The sequence below is a fragment of the Podarcis liolepis genome (assembly GCF_965112155.1).
Source record: "Podarcis liolepis genome assembly, chromosome: 7".
NCBI classification, from domain to species: Eukaryota; Metazoa; Chordata; class Lepidosauria; order Squamata; family Lacertidae; genus Podarcis; species Podarcis liolepis.
In genome coordinates, this window is record NC_139561.1 from 44,362,894 (window position 1) to 44,378,171 (window position 15,278).

General features: G+C 47.8%; 1 protein-coding gene across 1 annotated transcript in view; it reads left to right on the forward strand.

The window, feature by feature from the left end:
* Positions 1 to 15,278, forward strand: part of LOC310711640 (farnesol dehydrogenase-like) — a 241,642-nt gene that overhangs the window by 13,770 nt on the left and 212,594 nt on the right. The window lies entirely within an intron of this gene.

Sequence of the window (15,278 nt, forward strand, 5' to 3'; positions counted from 1 at the left end):
CAATGTGCTCCAATTGCTGTTTGTGAAGCAGTGTGTACACTACATTGACCACTATCCATGGACTCAGCCACACTTGTTTGTCCTGTGCCTGGAAAGCATGACTCCGAGAGGTTTTCCCCTTGCCCCAAGGGAAAACCCTCTCTTTAGTGATACATTAGGAAATTAGGCAAAACCAGAATTGCCTTTTACTCCAATTGAGTGCTAAAGAGCGGTTTTCCCTGGCGGAAAGCAGCAAGATAAGAGGAAGTGTGGACAAGATCCATATCTATCCTGTTGTTTCTTCTGAATTACTGCACTCTGATTTGTTCCCCCCAAAAACCAGCTTCAATCTGAACTGAGAAAAAGAACCGCCTAGCTGTGTGCACAGCCAGATGCTTGACATTCTATGGCTCCTATTGGCCACTGAGCACACTTGCGCCTTCCTGGAGGTCCCACGGTGCCAGCAGAGCAGGACATGGCTCAGAAGTCTCAGTAGAATGAGCAGGGCTTGCTGACCATGTTTTCAGGTAACACAGAGAACCATCTGAAAAAGCAAGCACACCCACCCACACCCACACCCATTTAAGTACAGAGCTTAAAACTACTAAGTGCAGCCAAGGGTAAGAGTCAACTCCTTTGGGTTTTTTCCCATTTAAATGTTTTGTGCTTTTGCATACCTCAGAGTTCACCTGAGCACATTGGTAACTCCCAGTTTTTTCACAGCAGTTCCATTTGGGCTCCAGTCTTGTTGTCCCTCAACCATCTGACTTTGGTATTAGCAGGAATAATGTGGGAGATGCAGTGGCGTAGCGTGGGTTGTAAGCACCCGGGGCAAGGCAAGTAATTTGCGCCCCCTAACCCGTGGATTTGCGCCCCCTAACCCTAACCCCCAGATGTTGCGCCCGGTGCGGCCGGCCCCCCCTGCACCCCCCACGCTACGCCACTGGGGAGATGGCTGGTAGGCAGCTAGCCTTGGGGCCCACCTTAGAAAGCCTTTCAGACCCCAAACAACTCTTTGATTCTGTGTCCTTTTGCATGCCCAGTTCAAACTCTGTTTACTCACCTGGATCTCCCCACGTAAAGATGATTGTCTGAGTTTAGAGATAAGATTACATGTTATTTTTCAAAACCCAGCAACCTGCTGTTGGACAAGGGCTCAGGCAAGCTTTGAGGTCACCACTGTTTGTCGCCCAGGTCCCGGGAGCGTCTTTTGCTTGGCCCGCCTGCATATTGTGCTCCCTGCAGATCAGTTAATTGCATCCGCTGTCATCACAAACGGCCCCTTTCTCTGGGAGCCAAGGAAAACACAAATGTTGGAGATAAAAGGGACTGTGTGCATGTTATCAAAACCCCATCCATCAAAAAAGCGCATCTAGATAACAAGGCAAGGCAGAAGTAGGATCTTGGGGCATTTCCTCCTCCTCCTCCTCAATTAGCCTTGGTTGTTTATGCTGCATTTCCTACCCCCTGCAGCTGTTATATTGAACAGGCATCACAAATATTTAGGGAGTCTTTTATTTTCCTGAGTCTTGTGACTCCAGATGTTTCTGTAACCCCCCTGGAGATGCCGTCCTGTCTGCTTCCTCCTGCTTCGCAAAGCCACGTCTCCTTTCTGCACAGTATTCTTGTTCCCAGGAAAATGCCCTTTTAGCTCTCCCCTCCCCTCTCCTTGGGAGTCCTCTAGGCAGCTACAGCTGCCACCCCTGGTCTCTGAACTGCCCCCCAAGAGAGGTGTCTCCCAGAGACAGCATTCACCTGTGGAATTTATAGCCAGGGCTGCTACAATAGACAGCTGTGCAAGCCTTTCGGAGGCAGAGATGCGAGAGGGCATCAGAGGAGGAAGAGAAGGAAAGAGGGACAGAGGCCAGTGCTGCCCCTGACCAACATTCAAGGCATCCCACGGTGCCACGGCACACTAGTTGAAAACCACTGAGCTAAGCAATGGTGCTCACCAGGAAGAGGGGTAGACATTTTCCTCACCCCCCTCGCCTGACTGGAGGCTGCATGATCCCATGTGGAAGAATAATAGCCAGAGTTGTGGTGTGTGTGGACACAGAGACATATACCTTGCTCTGTGCTGGTCTTTGGGTCTCCGCTGACCTTCATTCCAAGGAAACCAAATCCTGGTACACACAGGGACCCCTACAGTATTTCGCAGCTTGGAGATTGGGATGCATGCCACTGCTAACAGCAGCTTCAAGAAGGCAGGCTGCGGGATGCAAGTGTGTGTCTCTGACATCACATGGACTTTGGTCTTTTGACTGTGATCTTACAGGCATGGACCTAGCATACTGTATCTTAGGTACTTTTTATATATAAACTTAAGTACTGTATAGAAGAAGAGCCTGGGCTGTTGGATCAAGCCACGACCCACCTAGACCAGCATATTGTTCTCACAGCAGCCAGCCAAAAGCCTAATTGGGAAGACATGGTGATGGTTTGCTCTAGCTTACAGATAGTCTTGCTTGTTATGGGTTGTATAGGATGACTTTTCCCCTTTGGGTTTTTCTGAATGAATACCCCCAGTCTCCCCAAGCCAGAAGGAAATTCATCCCCAGCTGGCATACCCAGAATTCCACACCTTCAGCAATTCCCACAGCAGACGCAGAGAACTGTAGGGTATGAACATGAGGAAGCCCCTTTCCCCATTTATTCCCCCTCTCCTTTAAGTGAGATATGCCTCAGTTTTATGACACCACCTGTGCCATAGATATTCGTGTCTGAGTGAGGGGTGGGAGAGAGGGAAGCAGGGGGGCTGGCAGCTTTTTTAGTGGCTGGAGGGAAATTCATCACACAGGTTCAAAAAATTCTTTGCTTTCCAGAATAAGGAACTTGGTGCTAGTCTTACAACTTCAGCTGAATTGAAAAAGATACATTTGAGTCAGTGTGTGATAACTAAAGCACAGCCAGGAATTTCAGCAAGCTAACTCCTATTTGCAGAGAATGGATGGTGTTTATTATTATTATTATTATTATTATTATTATTATTGGTTCTGGTTTTCTTTTCTTAGAAAAAGAGAACACAAAAGGTTCACTCACATCAGAAATAGAAAGGGAAAGAGTTGTGTAGGTGAGTGAGGTGCTGTTGTTGTTGGTGAGCTCCTTGTGATTCCAGAATCCCGGTTAGTTAAGGTCTGGGTAACTAGCCAGACATTCTCAGAAATGGGGAGCAGTCATTGCTTCCTTGTCCCAGAATCCTCAGCGCATACCCTGACATCTGTAGCAACTGGGAGGATTCCACCTCCAGGGACAGGAGGCCTCTGAATGCCAGTTGTGGGGAATCACAAGTGATGAGGCTGCTGTTGAGCTCAGATCCTGCTTATTGGCTTGCCATTGACATCTGGTTGACCAAATGTGAGAACAGGGTGCTGGACAGCATTGGCTGGATCCGGCAGCAGTCTTCTTATATTCTCGCAGTCTTACTTCATGGCCACTAGAGCCAATATTTTAGAAGTTTTCTTGAGGCAGAAGGTATTCCCCCCCCCCAACAGCTCTGTGTAATATTTTGCCTGATGAAGAATTCTGGAGAACTTAAAAGCTTGTGACATTTTTATGACGTTTTGGCTGGTTATAATAAAGGCATTACTTAACTGTGAATCTGGATTTGGATTAGGATAAGAAAAGGGGTGTGTGTGTTTTGTGTTGCCTCTAATGAAAAACCTTTTGCTGTGCCTTTCTCAGGCCCGTGTGTGTTGCTGCCTCCCTGGGGCAACATGAAAGCCTTGCCCCAATCCTGACGGCTGCCCCATCGCAAACTGAGGCCAAAGATCTAATGATGCAAGACTTTTCGTTATTGCTGGAGCCCAGTTGTGCCAAGGAACACAAGAAACTGCTTGAGCCATCTCTGTGGCTGTGGCATTGCATCAGAAACCTCTGCCAGGCCACCAGCCTTTTAATTACAGTGGTGTAGAAAGGCAGCAACATGTCAGGGAGCTGAAAGGGAAACCGCACACAGCGGGGGGGGGGGGGACTCCTTTGCCCCCTCGCTATAAAAGGGCAGATGAAAGCTGGTTTTATGAGGAGGAGGAGGAAGAGCAGCCCTTGATCCTCAAAGGCAAGAGTGTGTGAGAGAGACTCAGCCGCAAGAACACAGGTGGCTACAGGATAGGAGGGCAGAAGCTGAGCTGTGAATGGACAAGTCAATACAAGGGTTAGGCTGTGGAGCCTTCAGCAAAAAGAATGGTCTGTATTCAGCAGGCCCAGACGGCAGTTGCCTCTGTGGGAAAGGCAGGGCCTCTGGAGCAGGGCTCAGCAGGTTGGGCATGAGAGAAACTTTAAGTGGGAAATCCCTGAGGCTGGAACGGCAGGGAACAATTTGAAGAGACCCTGGAAATTTTGAGAACTGCCATTGCTTGTGTTCAGTCTTGTCCAGTCTCCCCTCTCTCCAACTTGACAGGACGTACTATTAAATGTCCTCATCCGTCTTGTTCCAAACTATGCAATCATACCCTTCAACATTTCTCTGCTGAAAATAGGGGTGCCCTATTCCATACCCTCCTGTGAAGTCAGTGACTACTGTGAAGGCAGAAGTCATAATTTGCATAGTACTGGGTATAAAGCTGAAGTTTTTGCTTGGTCTCTTTCCCAAATCTCAATAAAAACATAGTTCCTTAGGCTTTGTCAATGACAACTGCACTTTTGTCTGCCGGAAGATTTTTGCCTCCAACATTTAACTGCTGAAAATAGGGACGTTCTAAGGAAAAGCAGGACATTCTACAATCAAATCTGAAAACGGGATGGCTTCTGTATATCTGGGACTGTGCCTGGAAAATAGGAACACTTGGAGAGTCTGTGCAACACAAGAGACAGTATGAAGGTACAGCCTATGGGCCAGACTAGGTTTGGGTTCTGTTTATTTCAGTGAGTGCATTATTTCTGCAGCATGTCACTGGTACAATCACAGTACATTAGCGGTGGATTTATATCGGACAATTCATATATCATTCCGCTTTATGTGATGCGTCTCCATTGTTGTTCCATTGTTGCCACCAGGAGAGACACTCTTGCGCTATAGGGCAACAAAAGCAAGAAAGCAACCACCCCAAAATATTTGTGGTATAAAAAGGATGGCAGGTCATGCACTGATTGGAAAGGAAGCAGTGTGTCTGTCCCAAAACTTCTGCAGATGCAAACAGTGTTGTTACAAGCACCCCCAATCTCTAAGCAGCTAAAAACTCAAGGGGTTCCAGTGCTTACCCAAGCTCTGGTTTCCTTGGAATGAAGGTCAGTGGAGCATATGGCGTCCTTAGGATATATGGTTTCATTTACACATATGTACAACTTGAGCCTAGGGTGGATGGGCTTGCAGCATTAACACCACCAATGGATCGTGCTTCTCCATTAGATTTTCCAGGGAAGTCACAACTTTGGATCCAGCACAGAGCAGACATGTCTTCATCTCCATCTTCCAGCATCAGCCTCACTCACACCCACAACACCCTCCCCCACTTACTGTTATTCATCCTAGGATGATGTGGCATCCAGCTAAGTGAGGTGGGAAAGGGCCCATGCTCTTGTCTCTGTAACAGAGCAATTTATTTGGATATGTTAAATCACGGTACTTAACTGGCCAGCCAGAGCCATTATCTTCCAGAGCCAATTGTCTGGTTCAGTGGCCTCTTCTTCTAGATTCTAAGCAGGCCTGGCAGGTGTCATCTAGAAAGACCCACCAAGCCTAAAATACTGTTGAAAGCAGGTTCACATATAACTGCTCTGATACCATAATGAGCACAAATAATCATGAATGCACAATGAAAAGCACAGCTGGAGGGACCCTGTGATGAGATGTGCAAAGGGGCCTTTCCTGATGCAATGTGACCCAAAGGGAGCACCAACCCACCTTTAGAGCTGCCTAATATTCAGGTTGCCATTGGGGGGTCACGTGAAGAATCTTAGTCACTGGGAAAGCCTGATGGGCCATGGGGTCTCTTGACATGATCAGTATGGGGAGGCAATCATGCATTCCTTTGATCATTTTTCCAGCAGCATTTCCTTTGCAAAGGTAACCAGGTCGACATCTCTCCCCCCCCCCCCTTTGTATCCCTCCCATAATTCTACAAAACTAAGATCATCCCATGAAATTGTTTGGCAGAGGATTCCAGACTGGCAAAAGAGACTTCTCTTTTGTACAGCCCATAATTAAACCAGTTAATTAGTTTATGGAATTCACTGCCGCAGGCTGTGGGCGATAGCTGCTAGCTTAAGGCAGATTTGGCAGATTTGTGGAAGGTGGATCTCTCAGTGGCTATTAGTCACAATGGCTAACCAACTCCTATGCACCAAGCCAGCGTGCCAGTTACCAGTGAGCAAGAATTGGAGAGGGCTATGGCTTTCATGTCCTGCTTGAAGGCTTCCACTGAAAGAGACCTGAAGTTGGATCAGGCCACAGAGGCCCCATCTCATTCAGCATTCTGTTCTCAAAGTGGCCAGCCAAACACTCCATTGGGAAGCCTGCGAGCAGGACCTGAGCAAAACAATCCTCTCCCTTCTGTGTGTTCTCCAGCAACTAGTATTCAGGGGCATGCTGCCTCTGACAGCAAAAGCAGACCATAGCTATCACGTCTAAACCCTTATAAAACAATCCAAGTTGGCAGATATCACTACATATTGTGGCAGCAGATTCCATACTTCAGCTAAGCATTACATGAAGAAGTATTTTCATTTATCCCTCTTGAGTCTTCCAACTCTCAACTTCATTGGGTGTCCATGAGTTCTAGTGTTTATTAGAGAGGGAGGAAAACTTTTCTCTGTCCACTTTCTCCATTTTTTATAAACTTCCAGCATGTTGCTTCTCACCCACCTTTTCTCTAAACTAAAAAGTCTCAAGCACTACGATCTTTCCTCATAAGGGAGTTGCTCTTGATCATTTTGGTTTCCCCTTCCTTAATATTTTCCAACTCTACAATGTGCTTTTTGAGGGGACGCCTGATGCCAGCTCTGTTCATGTCTACTACTTCACTTCCTAGACGATGGCTAACCTCACCACCACCACCTCGCCAATCCACTCATCCTTCTCTTCTGTCCCAATAAAACTATTGCTCTTGTGCCTTTTGCCCTGTTATTCCCTAGGCTTGTGGCCTCCTCACACTTCAACCTGGATGGGAGACGAGCAGCTGCCAATGCAGAAATCTGGTTCATGGGAACACCCTAGAGCCATTGTCCGAGGGTAAACAGCAGCCAGAAAGAGCAAACATTTCCACCATCTCCTTCAACAATGGTGAAATGGGTGATTCTTGCGCAGTCGTTTCTGTGTGGGTGTCCCAATCTCACCACAGTGCTGCTGATTTCTTTTCTGTTAGAACATGTCTATAATTAGCTAAAGGAAGAATTATTAAAAGGCCCTCACCTGCTATCGCGAGGATCTGATTCTGTTGTGTGGTCTGCAAAGGAGATCAAAGGCAGAGAACACTGATATTGCAGCTTGGGGGTGGCGACTGCCACGTGGAATCCTCTGCACTTTCTATATGAGAAATGGGGTGCTTGCTTAGTTACTGTGATTCATTTGGAACATTTTTTTATGATGACCTCCAGCATATGAAGATTTCAGGGCAGTGTACAGCAGAAAAGAGCCCGTGTGGCATAGCGATAGACTAGGAGCTGGGAGACCGCAGTTCAAAGCCCTACCTTCTACTTCCCTGGGAAGGCTTTCTGAAACAATAAATGAACCAAAATACAGCCACCCCTCAAAATTCACGCATCTCCTGATTTTGCAATACAGTTTTCCAGTCAAGGAAGGTATACCAAAATGCATAAGCTAGGATACAGAAAACAAGATGCAAAAATGCATTATATTTGGCGAAAATCTTTGCAAAAATGTGTAGATTAGACAAACTTGCATACAAAAGTGCATGGGCATAGTCTGCGGGGGCAGGGAGGGGCAGCTGCCCCCCTAAATCAATAAAAATACATAGCTGAGGTCCTGCCTCCCCAACAAAAGGCCTCCCCCCCAAAAAAAAATACTGCTTGTGTCCATGTTAGGATAAATTTGCACTAAGATACTGATGAATTTCAATGAGGTCCTTTACAAAAAACTTGGGGAAATGTGAAGAACTGAATTTAAGAACGGAAAAATGAGAAACTGGAATGGTCAGATTGGACAATTCTTCTTGCAGACAGTGGGGGACTGGGGATCAGCTCCCCCCTTGTGAGTGGAGGAGCAGGTTAGTCCCCCCAGGTAGTGTTATTTTGGGACCTATATACCTATGTATATTAATTGGATCTCTCTCTCTCTCTCTCGTTGCAAGATTGCTTGTGCCTCTGCGTGTCTGAGCAGCCTTTGTGTACCACGGAAGTTCTCATTGGGCGAACCAAGAAGCATTTTTTTTTTTTTTGAGACAAGCTGTCTGGGAAGGTGCCCCCCCTCCCGCCGCCGCCCTGCACCCCATGCAGGCAAGGATATTCTTTTGTTCCACTCAAAGCCTTTTGTTTGGCCCTGAGCACAAGGAGGAAGAAGCCAAACCAGCCCCCCTGGTATGATGCAACTCCTCGGCATCCCTTGCGCCATCCGAGCAGCAGAGGTGCAGACTGCTTTGGCTGGCGATGCAGCTGCAGCCGCCGGATCCTCTGCAGAATGCTGACCCCTGGTGTGGGCTGGCAGTCACTGCAGCAAGGAGGCACCCGTCACCTCCAAGCCGCAGTTGCATCAGCCCCCGGCCAAGAAGCGTGTGATACACTCCCTATAAAGTCATGGGTGAAGCTCGGCTGCAGCCAAAACATAAGGGTCATAAATGCAATTGCTCCACAACCCCAACTGTGTTGCAATCCACTGCATTCCAGATGGATCTGGGTAGCCAGACCTCCAAGTTTAACTGGAGATGTCTTTTTTTTTAAATTGCGCATTCATCATGATTTGGGTTCGTTGTGGTTATCAGGTGAAATCTGGTTTTCAATCATGTTTGTGCTCCTTGCACTCAAGGCTTGGACACTACTGAGGCAGTGAGGCGTCACCAGGTACCACCCCCAGATCCAGAGTGAAGCCTGGCTGCTACCCCGCCCCACCCTCCAATCACCCTGTCTCCGTCTTCTGAGTGTCAGGAGTCTTTTCATATTAAGAATAAAGCCATAATGCCAGCTGAATGTCAGCTGCTGGGAACCACAAGTGGGGAGTGTGCTGCTGCACTCATGTCCTGCTTTTGGGCTTCCCAGAGGCACCTGAGGCCACTGTGAGAACAGGATGCTGGAGTAGATGGACCATTGGTCTGATCCTGCAGGGCTTTTCTTTTGCAGAGAAGCAACCCTCTGGAGCATCTTGTTAACAGCTGGTGAGCCCAGTTGTAAATGTCCCAGTTTCATTATCTGAGGAGATCTCTGGTAGCTCGGGATCAGTGTTTAGCAGCAGAAAGGTATTCATTTATGTTTCCATGTTATTCATCTTCAGACTAATTTTTGTGGCTCTCAGCCTAATTTCAAAAGCTGTCTGTTCCTCCACTAGGTGGGGAGAACTATGGGGGGGAGAGAGAGAGGGTCAGGAAAGAGAGGGGGGGATGCCCTTGCATAGCAGTGGTTTTGGCCCCACTCACAGCCATCACGCAGCCCCCTTAAGGAATGTGACTTTCTCTCTCCAGAAAAAAAGGTAGCCCACCCTTGATCTAGAAAAACTATCGCAAGCTGAATGTTTTCCATGAGACGCTTTTCTAATTAGAGCTACAGCTCATGGTTGATTAACTGGGTTGATTAACTGACTTTGAAACCTTTTGCCTGATTAAAAAGGTGCCTCTGCAGGAGCAGAACTTGCAACGACAAAAATGTTTTAATTATTGTTTAATACATCAGTTGTGGGCAGCAGGTACCCTTTGCTCCTATAATCTATTTTAGTTGAATGTTTAGCTGCTTTGAAGCTAATTTGCAAAGACAAAGTTGAGCATCGCTAGGGGTTTAATCACTCCCCCTCTCGAGCCTTAATGAGGCAACAAATCCCACCTACAAACCTTCCCTAAATATTACGGAATGCTACAGAAAAATGGCCAGTTTTATCAAAGTTGCTGTGCATCTCTCCCCTTGACTGTCTGACCCTCGACAGCTTAACATACAGTGGAGATTTAATACTTCTTAAGAAGCTTTAGGCAGCTTAATTAATTTAGGTGGCCCTCTACGTCTGGTTACAAAGAAAAGACCTCGGGGTGCTTTCCCCTGGGAATCTTTGGGCAACAGCGACCTTCACCCTCCCCTTTCCTTTGAAGAAGGAATAGATGAGCAGGGGGACTCCACTTTACCCCCTCTGGGAAGGGAGCCAGTATAGTGGTTAGCGGAGCCAGAGCCAGACATAGGCATTTGGGGGTGGGTGCCAAGGTCCCCACCCTTGCAGAGGCTCCCACTGCCGACCCCAGAGCCTCCTGGCTCCTACTCTGTGTCCGCTTGCCCTTTCTGAGCATGCAAGGAGTGTGGAGAAGAGACAGCTTTGTTGGCCTTGCCACACTCTCTCTATAGAGAGTTCTATAGGGTCTAGGAGACGGCAAATAAATGGGCAGTGGGAATGTCAATAAGGAGGATGATTGTGGCCCACTGAGGGAAGGGGTGGCACTGAAGGCATCTTGCTCAAGGGTCCTCTGAAACCCGGAACCAGTGTTGGACTCATGCAGCCTTTCCTCACCTGGCCTTTGTGTGCCACCTCCTTGAGAGGTACAGAGGGTGGCAACATGAGAATGGGCCTCCTCTGCAGTGCCTCCCTGTCTATGGAATGCTCTCCCCAGGAAAGTTTGCCTGGCGCCTTCATTTTACACCTTTAGGTGCCAAGCAAAAACGTTCCTTTTGGCCTTTGGTTGATTTTATTGACACCCAGCACCCTTTTCTTTTTGGGGAGGTTATTGTTTTTGCTTTGATTTTATATGTTGTGGTCTTGTTTGTGAACCGCCCTGAAACCTCCGGGTATAGGGCAGTGTATAAACTGAATTAATAATAATAATCATAATGGAAGTTGTGGTACTAAATATCCGGGAAAAGCAGGATTTGAGCTTTGGAAACGCTGGTTCCAATCCCAGTGGCGTAGCGTGGGTTGTCAGCACCCAGGGCAAGGCAAGTAATTTGCGCCCCCCAACCCCTAACCTGCCGCCGCTGCCAGCTTCTTCTTGCTGCTGCCTGGTCTGGTCTGGTGTGGTTCTCTCCCGCGCTCAGCGCTGCGCTGGGCGGCCGCTGCACTGTCCCTCCCCCAGATAGTCCCTCGCTCTCTCTCCGCACCGCACGCCTGGCACCCACCCCCTCCACAGCGGCTCGGATCAGATTCGCACAGCCAGCACTGCAGTGAGAGAGAGTGAGTGAGCCAGGTAGGGGCAGAGAGCTGCGAGTGCGAGCGCGCCCCCCCAGATGTTGCGCCCAGTGCGGCCAGCCCCCCCTGCACCCCCACGCTACGCCACTGTCCAATCCCCACTCAGCTCCTTTGGGAGGTAGGGTAGGATATCATTTGCAGGGTCAGCCTGCATATTATCCTAGCATCCCTTCCAGGCCTGAGATTCTGTATCCAGCAAGGCTTAGGATCTGGTAGAAGAGGCTGAGGAACCTGCCAAAGCAATTCCTTTCTTAAGGTGATGGCTCGCCTGTTCCATGTCCTCCTCAGCATCTCACAGACGGAGCTAGGTTAAGGTTACCAGACATCCCCATTTCCCGGGACAGTCCCCAGATTTACAAATCAGTCCCCTGACAAAATCCATCTATTTAGTAGGAAGTTGAAACGTGTCTCCAGATTCATTGAAAAAATTCTGGTAACCTTAAACCAGGTGGCAATAGTGGCAACTAAGTGATGGTGTTCTCCAGAAAGGGGGCGGGTAGACATCCCCCCCCAACACCCCCACCTGGTCACGAATCAACAAAACATCACAGGCCTCAGGGTTAAGAATCTTGATCTGAAACACTTTGTGTGTGATCAGAGAAAAACGAGACAGGCTGGCCTCCCTCCCTCTTTCCCCGCTTTTGGGAAATGTTCCAGTCCAGAAGGGTCTCAGACATGTGCGTTGGTTTTGCATTACTAATGCTGCACAAATTTCCCAAGCGAATGAATGAAAACCTAGTCCAGACAGTGACTTGGAATAACAAGGCAAGGCCTCAGCGCCAGGGATGACAGCAGGGGGCTGCTTCACACAGCAGACATTGCAGTTTTTCTTTTTTGGCAAAAGGGGCACCTGTGTTTTCTTCCCTGTCAGCAGATTCTCTCTGTAGTGGTGCATTCGTGTCCACAAAAGCAAAGGAAATCTGATATGTGTAGTGAGGCAGAGGGACATCTCCCTCCATGCATGCCAGGGACAATCCGTTGAAGGCTAAGGTCAAGGGGGGGACACCTCTAGGGGGCCCTCCGGATAAAACCAGAAGAACAGAAGGCCAATGGCCCATCTAGTCCACCATTCTGTGGCCACCCAAATGCCTGCAGGAAACCTGCAAGCAAGACTTGAGCGCCAGAGCCCTCTCCCCTCCTGAGGTTTCCAGCAACTGGTATTCAGAAGCTTTGCTGCCTCCAACTGTGGAGATTGCATATCTGTTGTGATTAACAGCCATCCATAGCCCTTTGCTCCATGAATCTGTTTAACCCTCTTTCAAAGTCATCTAGGTTGGCGGCCATCACTGCATGTTGTGGAAGGCTAAGCCATAGTTGAACTATGCGCTGCATGAAGAAGTCCTTCCTCTTGTCTGTCCCAAATCTTCCAACATTCAACTTCATTGGATGCCCCGTGTTCTAGTGCTTTAAGGAGGGGCAGGGGCAGAAAAACTTGTCTCTACCCACTTTCTCCATGCCATGCATACTTTTAAACACTCCCATCACGTCTCCCGTTACCAAATTTCTTTCTAAACTAAAAGACCCCAAATGCTACAATCTTTCCTTATCCGGAAGCAGCTCCAGTCCTTTGGTTGTTTTGGCTGCCCTTTTCTGGACATTTTCCAGTTCTATTATTATTATTTTTAAATAATTTTTATTAACTGGCCAATCACATCAAATTAAATCATATCACATAAATTCCCAATTACAAAGCCGAATTTTAAATTTTGTTGGGGGGACCCATATTTCAAGATCCGAAGGGGGATTCTGATCATCTTCTTGCTGCTGCGTTAATGTCCCAATCAGTCCAAATCAGTCCAAACAAAGTTCATAGTTCTATCCCATCTTATTTTGCTGTTTCCACATCACATCTTGTTCATATATTTTCTCTTTTTTCTTTATGATCTCTTCTGATAGTCTCCTTAAGCCGATAAATACCAATAGTAATAATAGTCCTGTGTGAATTTTCCATTTTTCCAATCCTCAAATCGAGATGGTTTCCATATATCGTCTCCTTCATAGATAACATCACTCTTTCCATCATAGTCTCGTAAAACTGTTGCTCTTAAGTCCCACTGAGGAGTTTAACCCACAATATATAAACAGCTCTATTTCTCTCTTTCTCCTCCCAGACTCAAGACCTCTGACAGAACTTCCCAATATGGCGACGGCATTTTTAACTGCGTCATTCCCAAGCTCTTACACATTCCACGCTCTTCTTAAAACGTGCTTTGGTTCGAAAGTTTATCTCCACACAGCTTTAAATCCACAGCTTAAGTCCTTAAAACGACATTTCTGACTCATGAGGGGAAGGGATTCTTGTTTAATCACATAGGGAAAGAAGGAAGAGTTTTTTCCCCCTCCCCCATCAGTCATTTGCCGTACCTTGTCTTGGCGTATCTTCTCATGTTTTATTCTTATCTTGTTTTGTCAGAGATCTCTTCTGTTAGCAGTCTTTACTCCCCCTTCTTTCTTGAAATATGTGCATTCCTTTCATCCAAATTGTTTCCTTTGAAGTTCTGCATCTAGTGGTGCGAATCAGGGACGGCATTCAGGAGTGCCGAAATCCCACAGGAGGGCTTTGTGCCTAGTGCCCCCACCCCCACAAATTCGGGGGTGGTATAGGGCACAGCAGGCAAGGGCCGTCCCCCCCCCAATCCTGGGGGGGTTAAGGAAGCTAACTACCCCCATCATAGCCTCCAAATTACCTCGTGTGGGTCGGAGAGATGTTATTGTCAGCCATCTTCCAATGCGCCCCCTACTGCCCCCCCCCATTTTCCAGTTCTACAATATCCTTTCCCAGTGCTATTTTTCTACCATGAACACTTCCCTTGTTCTGCTGTAATGGCAATGGCGCCCACCTGAGAGGTGCCAGAAATGAGTTCCTGTGAGTTCTGGCTGAAAAAAAGCCCCTTCCTTTCCCTTTGTTCACTGATTTTGAGAAGCAGAGATGTTCTCCCACTGGTTTGTAAATCAGGTGTGGAGAACCTGTGGCCTTCTGGAAGTTGCTGAACTACGATTTCCATCATCCCTGGCCATTGGCTATGCTTGCTAGAGCTGATGAGGCTTAGAATTAGAGCTGTAGAGTGGGAAGGGACCACAAGGGTTGTCTGGTTTAACCCCCTGCAATACAGGAATCTGATTGCTACTAATCCATAAAAATTATTCAAATGTCCACTCATAAAAATAGACGCGGGTGGCGCTGTGGTCTAAACCACTGAGCCTAGGGCTTGCTAATTGGAAGGTCAGTAGTTCGAATCTCCGCGATGGGGTGAGTTCCCATTGCTCTGTCCCAGCTCCTGCCAACCTAGCAGTTCAAAAGCACATCAAAGTGCAAGTAGATGAATAGGTACCGCTCTGGTGGGAAGCTAAACGGTGTTTCCGTGCGCTGCTCTGGTTTCACCAGAAGCGGCTTAGTCGTGCTGGTCACGTGACCCAGAAGCTGTCTGCGGACAAATGCCGGCTCCCTCGGCCAGTAAAGCGAGATGAGCGCCACAACCCCAGAGTTGTCTGCGACTGGACTTAACTGTCAGGGGTCCTTTACCTTTACCTTTTTACCACCCATACAACATCCTGGGGACAGCACAAAAGTTGTTTTATCCATCACAAACAATCTTTCCCAGGGAAGAATATATTTTGTATTTTTCTCCAAGGAGCTCAAGGTGGTGGTACATGGTCCCCCCGCCTCCTTTAATCCCCACAACAACCTTGTGAGGTAGGTTACTGGCCGGAGGAAGTGCCCAGTGTGCAACATGTTCGAGTGGGGATTTGAACCCTGCTTTCTCCTAGGGTCCAAGTCCGACACTATAACCACCACGGCACCACTCTCGTTTCAAGCCGTATCGTCCAGGATAACCGTGTCTGCTGCCAAGACGCTTTGCACAGTTTCATTTGCAAATGGAATAAGCGCATAGCTGTCAACCTTCCCTTTTTTTGCGGGAAATTCCCTTATTCCAGCGCCGTTTCCCGCTGCTTCCCGCTGCTATCCCGGATTGTTAGATATTCCGTAGACTGTCCCTGGGACAGGTGAGACTGCTGATCCCTTATTTTCAAATCTGAA